Genomic DNA, 8,129 nt, shown 5'->3' with positions numbered 1-8,129 from the left:
ACTTGCACCAGGAAATTGTCCCCTATGCTTTCCAAAAACTTCCTGGATTGTCTATGCACCACTGTATTGCTCTCCCAGCAAATATCAGGAAAATTAAAGTCATCTATGAGAACCAGGGCGTGCGATCTAGTAGCTTCTGCGAGTTGCCGGAAGAAAGCCTCATCCCCCTGGTCCGGTGGTCTATAGCAGACTCCCACCACTACATCACTCTTGTTGCTCACACTTCTAAACTTAATCCATAGACACTCAGGTTTTTCTGCAGTTTCGTACCGGAGCTCTGAGCAGTCATATTGCTCCCTTACATACAGTGCTACTCCACCACCTTTTCTGCCCTGCCTGTCCTTCCTGAACAGTTTATAACCATCCATGACAGTACTCCAGTCATGTGAGTTATCCCACCAAGTCTCTGTTGTTCCAATCACGTCATAATTCCTTGACATCACCAGGACCTCCAGTTCTCCCTGCTTGTTTCCAAGGCTTTGTGCATTCGTATATAAGCACTTGAGATAACCTGCTGATTGCCCCTCATTCTCAGTATGAGGCAGGAGCCTGCCCCTCACAGACATTCCTGCCTGTGTTTCCTCCCGGTATCCCGCTTTCTCACTTACCTCAGGGCTTTGGTCTCCTTCCCCCGGTGAACCTAGTTTAAAGCCCTCCTCACTAGGTTAGCCAGCTGGCTCGCAAAGATGCTCTTCCCTCTCTTCGTAAGATGGAGGCCGTCTCTGCCCAGCACTCCTCCTTCATGGAACATCATCCCATGGTCAAAGAATCCAAAGCCTTCTCTCCGACACCACCTGCGTAGCCATTCGTTGACTTCCACGATTCGACGGTCCCTGCCCCGTCCTTTTCCTTCCATGGGGAGGATGGACGAGAACACTTGCGCCTCAAACTCCTTTATCCTTCTTCCCAAAGCCACGTAGTCCGCAGTGATCCATTCAAGGTCATTCTTGGCAGTGTCATTGGTGCCCACGTGGAGAAGCAGGAAGGGGTAGCAATCAGAGGGCTTGATGAGTCTCGGCAGTCTCTCCGTCACATCACGAATCTTAGCCCCTGGCAAGCAGCAGACTTCTCAGTTTTCCCAGTCAGGGCGGCAGATAGATGACTCAGTCCCCTGGAGGAGAGAGTCCCCGACCACCACCACCCGCCTCCTTCTCTTGGGAGTGGTGGTCATGGAACCCCCCATCTCAGGACAGCGCATCTCATGCCTTCCAACCAGCGGAGTCTCCTTCTGCTCCCTTCCCTCAGACGTATCATCTGGTCCACTCTCCGCATTAGTACCTGTGGAGAGAACATGAAACCGGTTAGTTACCTGTGTCTGCATTGCTGAAACTCGGACATTCCCCCTTCTTCTTCTGGAGGTCACATGTTGCCAAGCCTCTTCACTGGCCTCTTGGCTCCGCTGTGCAACCTTCTCTAAATCTTTAGAGCTTTGTGCCCGTAAAAGCATATCCTGACTTTTGTCCAGAAAATCCTCAGTTTCTCATATGCAACGCAGGGTCGTTATCTGTTGCTCCAGACCTTCAATCTTCTCATCCAATATGGAGACCAGCTTGCACTTTGTACAGACAAAGTCGCTTCTGTCCTGTGGAAGAAAGACAAACATGGCACATCCAGTGCAGGTCACAATAGCTGAACCCCCCCTTTCATATCACCTTCCTACTATGAGCTTCCTCAGAGAAGTTGGCAAGATGTAAGCCTCACTGGGCTCACTCCAGGCGAACTCCCAGGCAAACTCCTGCTGTGTGCTGCTCTGCTGTCCCCCGCTGCTCAGCTGGTTCGCCGCCGCTCAGCTGGTTGATCTGGGCTAAGTGATTGGTCTCTTGGGACTGAGAGCAAACTGAATGCAGTGATGATTTTTTTTTTCCCCTCTGTGGGTGTAAGTGATCATTTATCAATAAATCCAGTTTGTCTGAGCGTCAAGATAGACTGGAGAGTCTAAGAGGACTGTCTGTGACTCCATAGTAAGACAGTTATAGTTATCCAGGAGTTCACATTTTGTTACTGGCTTGATGAAATCTAATAATAGAATACACCACCAGTTTGGGGCATCTACCCTATTTTTGACAGTCTGCTCTAAAAAATTGGGTAGAAACTCATAAATGTTCCTCTCCATGGAAATCTTTAGTAAAAGGTGAAAGATTTATACGATCTGAAGAGAAACCAGGTAGGCACTCACAATCATGAGCCACTCCAGACAGCGTGACACTCCTGTTCTCTCCAGTGCAGCCAGATCTGCAATCTGGACAGCTCTGACTGTGCTAAGCTGAGAAGGGTGGTGGGCCCTTAGTTCCTAGCTCCTCTAAGTAAGAGTTGGGGGCAATCTAGCCCTACATAAATGCACTAGTCTAAGGTGCAGATTCCTAGAAAACTAGGAGAACATATTAGGAAATGATTTTTTCCTGTGGAAAAACTTCAAAAACAAAACACTTCTCTCTTCTTCAATCTTCAGTATTTTTTGTTTTCCTTTAACAAAACTTTTTCAAATAAAATCAGACTCTTTTTATTGCAAAATAGCCACTTTCCACCAAAAAACGTTTAGACAGAAAATTTTCAACCAGCTTTAAGAACTTGGTAGAAGAAAACACTGTCTGAACAAATAAACCAAATGGAATTAAAACCATGATGGGTATGATCCTTCAACCATTACTCCTGGGAGCAGTTGTTAGTCAGTGGAAGTGCTCTTGCAAGTAAACACTGGGGGACTGGGCTCTTAATTTTTGTATTATAGGTTTTTTAAAAAAGTGTTTCTTGCAGCTGAGCAATGAGAGATTTATTTTATTCTTTTCAGGGAGATGGTATATGAAGCTTCACACAACTTGTTTTATTTATAGTGTATCCAACCACTTCCAGTGGTTTCCTGGAAGCTTTTGGAAGCTGGTATGAGGGTTTATTTGCTGGGGGTTCTTGCTTAGTGGAAAAAAATATATCCCCCACTTGAGTGGATGAGGAATGAGAGGGAACAGGGATCAAAACTGAGGGGATATGGCAGAGTATTATTCAGTTAGTTGAAACTGTAAAGGAATTAACTTCAGCTGTGTTTGTACCCTGCCCCCATCACTTTTCTTGAATATCTCAGTGACTTCACAGACAAACATTGGCTAAAACAGTGAATCTTGCAGGGCTATTGCAGAAAGAGAATTTTCAGTTCAGTACTCTGCGTCTTCTCACAGTAAAACTGGTCTAAAAGTTACACTGATCTAGTCAAGGAGCTGGAAATGCACCAGGTGACCTAGTTGTAGCAGGTAGCAAACTCTTCGTTTCTTCTTCCCTCCCCCATGAACACCTTCTAACCTTCCCTGAAGACTGATTACATATTTGAAAGTGGAAAAACTGGGACACACAGTGGTTGGGGAGGGCGGTCAATCACAACAGACTGTTTTGGTGGGGGATAAAGGAGGTTTTGGAGAAGTGGGAAGAAAAAGGAGAACCCCTTCTTTCTGCTACTGTTAAACTGGGACACTTGACAGCAAAGGACAGGGTAGGGGAGAAGAGCACTTTCCTTTCTGTAACTTCTCCTAGTGGTATAATCTTTCCCTCAGATCCATACTGTCTTTGCCTACAGTTCTCCCCTCCTCCAGCACCCCTCTCTCACACACACATTCTCTCCCTACTTCGCTCACCAATTAACTTCATTTCCACTGCAGTCAACCCTACTAAACTAACCCATCCTCCTCCCAGTTCAGAAGTTCCCTTAGTGCCCTCAAATCAATCCTCACCTGTCAGAACTCCACCCCCACCCCGCTTACCCCCCACACCTGTACCCAAGACTGATAACCCCTTCTCTTGCTTCTTACCCTATCCACAGCTCAGAATACCCCTTCATCTTTGAACTCTTTCCCACCAAACACCCCTATGCTCAGAATACCCTTCCCCCTCCTGCTGCACCTTCATAACCATTCCCAGGTCTAGAACCCTTCCCCCTCCTACCTGACACCCACAACCACCTTCCCCTCATTATTTTTCTTTATTTGTAGATCATTAGTTCAGTCCTCTGGTACTGAGGTGATAAGCGTTATAAGTGCATAGAGAGAGACTTTAATTTAGAACTGTGAATACTGAATTCTCAGAGTAATACAGGGAACAATTCATGAACTGAAATACATTCACACAACATTTCTCAAGCAATTTCAGGTGACGGAAACTTGTAAATGTCTGATCTGTATCTGAAAAATTTGTGAAAGGAAAGAAAAGAGCTAAATTTGACAAAGCCATTTATGATGAATAATGTTACCAGCTCTAGAAGCGACTGAGGGGCGACACTCAAAATTTGCACTGTAGTGATTGTATACACCAGTCGCATGCTATGTTTCTCTTTCCTGCTTGGAGGAACATAAGTCTTGGATTGAGATTTCTGGTGCAAATAAATACAAATTCAAAATTTGCTTTCTGTGAATATTTTGCAATATTCTGTTAAGTTGCTGTTTCAAGCCATGACAGAAAATTATTTAGCTGCTTAAATTTAAGCATTTGACTAGTTCCATTGCCTTCAGTGGCACCATTCAAGTGGTTTAAATTAAGCACCTGTTTGAGCATCTTGCTGAAAAAGGGTCTCCGTGAACATTCCTGCCACTAAACTTGCTTGTTTGAATATTCCCGCTAGGAAGATAATACAAAAGGGACAAGTATCAGAGGGGTAGCCGTGTTAGTCTGGATCTGTAAAAGCGGCAAAGAGTCCTGTGGCACCTTATAGACTAACAGATGTATTGGAGCATAAGCTTTTGTGGGTGACTACCCACTTCGTCGGATGCATGTAGTGGAAAACACAGAAGGGACAAACACACATCAAGCAAATTAATGTACAAATTCAATCAATATTTGCAGGAAATCACTTGCAGTATATGCACAGCTTTAGTTGTGATAATCAAGGAAAATGACTTAGGGCTATGAAATAACTACAGCTGCATTCGCATCAACCAGACCAGCAGAGGCACAAAGTGTTAAGATGTCTGACATTTCTGAAGTCAGTAGGGCATACAGACAGTGTGGTGTTTTTTGTAATTAGCCCACAATGAGCCAGCATGTACCATTACCTCAGCTTTAAAAAAACGGAGTGGAATACTATGCTTTTCCAAGGTAAAAGTACACAAAAGGATCATTGTACCTGTGGCCAAACTAAAACAGGACAAGTATTCTTAAAATTATGTTCTAGCCTCTAACATGGCAGGATTCTTTCCTCTTAATTATGAGGCACACAAAGAGAAACTTTCCCAACCTTAGACCTTTTAAGAGAGAGTCCCCACTTTCACTAATGAAGGATTTTCCAGTCAATCATTTTTGAGACAGAAATATAAATAAACATTAGGAGACATTATTTCATATATTTTACAGATCATAAGGAATCTAATCCTGCAATCTCTCCTCACTTAAGGCTAAATTCTGATACCCTTACTCATGTTGAATAATGCCTTAATCCATGAATAGCTCTGCCAGTGTAAATGTAACATATTTATTTGTGGAGTAAGGTGCGAAGGCCTTGTCGAAGCAGAAAAATTGTATCGCTTTAACCAGAGAGGTATAATTAAAGCAGTATAGACCCCGTAGGGTGGATGTAAATATATTAGTATAATTGTATAGAAAGGGGAATGAACTAGACTTGTATAAGGCACCTTTATAATAATATAACCTCTGCGGCTGTACCAGTGTAACTATATTGATAAAATAATCACACCATTAATTGTCCTCCTGGTACAAAAACTGTGCAGACAAGGCCTTTGGGTAAGGATTTCAGAATATGTCCCTCAGTTCTTGCTCATGCAACATTGCCATTGATTTTAGTGGGAGCTTTTTCTGACTCTCAACTGAATAAGGACTGCAGAATATTACCCCAATTACTTAGATACCTGAAATACAATGTTCATTCTAAAACATCCTTTCTATAATTTAAAAAATGACGTTTAGGAACACAGCCTGCTCAAGTTCAGAGTGAGTCCAAGTTGATTTTTTACCCCATTTTCCCTGTTTTCAAGTTTCATCCTATCCAGTATATGGTAGTACTCCTTTTAATTTGCGTTTCACATAGTAATGCCGGCAGGTTCTAGATTAGCCAGAGGGTGTCACTCTTGTATTGGCTCTGTTTAGTTACTATTGCTAAGATGTTCAACAGAGCAGAACAAAATCCACTACTAACATTTTTCCACCTGTACTTGCCAAAAAAACAACAACCACCTGATCGGCCAAAACCTGCTGCGAGCAGTCCCAGAGTGCCCTTGGATTGCAGTGGGCTTTGCAGACAGGAGTGCGACATCTGCATTTCCTTAGACCTAGAAGCACTTCTCTGAAACATCACATGAGCTTCCTGGCTAGATTTCGTTGTCATAATGACTGATTGATTGTTGCAGAAATGTTTAGCGCAGAGTACTCATGAAAATAAACAGTGCGGGCAGGAAATGAAATGGATTAAAAAGTCAGAATTTGAAAAATCAGTCAATGCAGGCTATTTTAAGACATGCATTTTAACAATTAAAAATAGCACACATGCAGGGATGAAACAGTCTCCTGAAGCATTATGCTAACTGGTAATCATCCATTAGCTGATACAAACATTATGGTCTTTTGAAACCAATTTCTTCACCACTTAATCTTCAGAAATGCCATGGCACTCTAGACAAGAGTAGGGGGAGTTGGCCCAAAGGCACTGCTCAAATTCCATTTGGGGAGCCATATTCTGCCTACCTAACATTTCCATGTAACTTAGCTTGAAACATTATTATAAGTGTAGTGTTGCTATGTTTTATTTAAAGACTCATGCTTTCCTGACCGGAGTGTCTACATTCAGTGATTGGTAAAGGGATGCCTGCTAGTATCAGTACATAGTTTGTGATCATGCTTTGGGATCTTGGAAGGAAAGTGCTCTGTAAATGTCCATAGCCATTGCTCTTGAGGAATAGAGCCAAACTATGTATGTCTGAGAGACCCAGGAAGCTATGATATTTGGTGGTGAAACTGAACTCCTGAATGCTGTTGGTGGCGATAAGGGATTTGGGTTCTGCTCTTGCCAAGGTCTATTTGTGTACCAGTTATCACAGGGAATATAAAGAGAGCTAGAGATGTTTTAGCTTCATGCCCTTTTTTAAGAGGGATTAACTAAAAACAGTTTGTTTATCTCTTTAGGATTTCATACTGGTGCTCATTACCATAGTAGTTGAGTGCTAAAATCAGCACCAATAGAGGAGTGTATAGTGGACTTCAGGGGGTCTCTGGCTCTTCTTCTTTTTGGGGTCAAACTGTGCTTGGGATAGTATTTTTGGGGGAGGTTGGTATTTAGAGGTAAAAGGGGGCATTAAGTGAATGCCATTTTTATAGTTGAAAGGCTTTTCTAAAAAGAGGTTTTGAAGCATTTCCTAAAGTTGGACTCTAGGTTCACCTGATAATCTCTGAAGTTCATGTCGTAGCTGGATCCTCTTGTCCCCAGCTCTCATGTCCTTCATCTTGGGCATTGTGATCTGCATTGACTTAGAGGAAGGCAGCTGCCACGGTGGTTAGGAACAAATAGAACATCTCCAACTTTCTGGCCCACTTCACAATGACGTAGTGGAGGCTGAAAGGCCCTGAGACATGTAGCTAAGCATGAATCTCAGGGTGTGTCTACATGAACACTTATTGTGCAGCAAGCTGGGGTGTAAACCTACAATGCTCCAGTGGGCCGTGCATTAACTCTCCATGTGAGCCTTACTTCTGAGCACTAAAAACTCCCCAGTGAGCATAGACAGAGATCTGTAAGGAAAATTTTGACTTGTCGTCCCACCAGGAGTTCTATTTTCATTTAAATGCCTGAAGTTGGCATTTTGATCATGCTGCCGTACTTCCATACATGACTGCTGCTCTCGCTGTAGCACAGCCCTTCTCCCTTGATACTGATCCAGTAATGGGAAAGTTTTATAGGCTCTAATAAGGGATGACAGCCCTTGCACTGGCCCGTGGAGTGGGCTGTGCACTTTAGGAGGAGCAGATGGTGCACACAATCCCTCTCAGAACTGGTTGTGAATGGTGCCATGCTGCACTGTCCAGTCCTCGTGGCTGTGCCTATCTGGTGCAATAGGCCAGAATAAGCAGGATCAAAACTCTGGATCCAAAAAACACTGCACATGGGAAAGTTCCAGCTGGGATCTGATTCCCTATCCAGATTTTGA

At 43.4% G+C, this 8,129-nt stretch overlaps 1 pseudogene; it reads right to left on the bottom strand.

The window, feature by feature from the left end:
* Positions 1 to 2,062: 2,062 nt before the first annotated feature.
* On the bottom strand, positions 2,063 to 2,168 carry LOC114022617 (annotated as a pseudogene).
* Between the last annotated feature and the right edge of the window lie 5,961 nt (positions 2,169 to 8,129).

Source organism: Chelonia mydas, chromosome 1, assembly GCF_015237465.2.
Source record: "Chelonia mydas isolate rCheMyd1 chromosome 1, rCheMyd1.pri.v2, whole genome shotgun sequence".
Classification (NCBI taxonomy): domain Eukaryota; kingdom Metazoa; phylum Chordata; order Testudines; family Cheloniidae; genus Chelonia; species Chelonia mydas.
The sequence above is the reverse complement of the archived record's forward strand: the minus strand, read 5'-3'. Positions and strand labels throughout refer to the sequence as shown.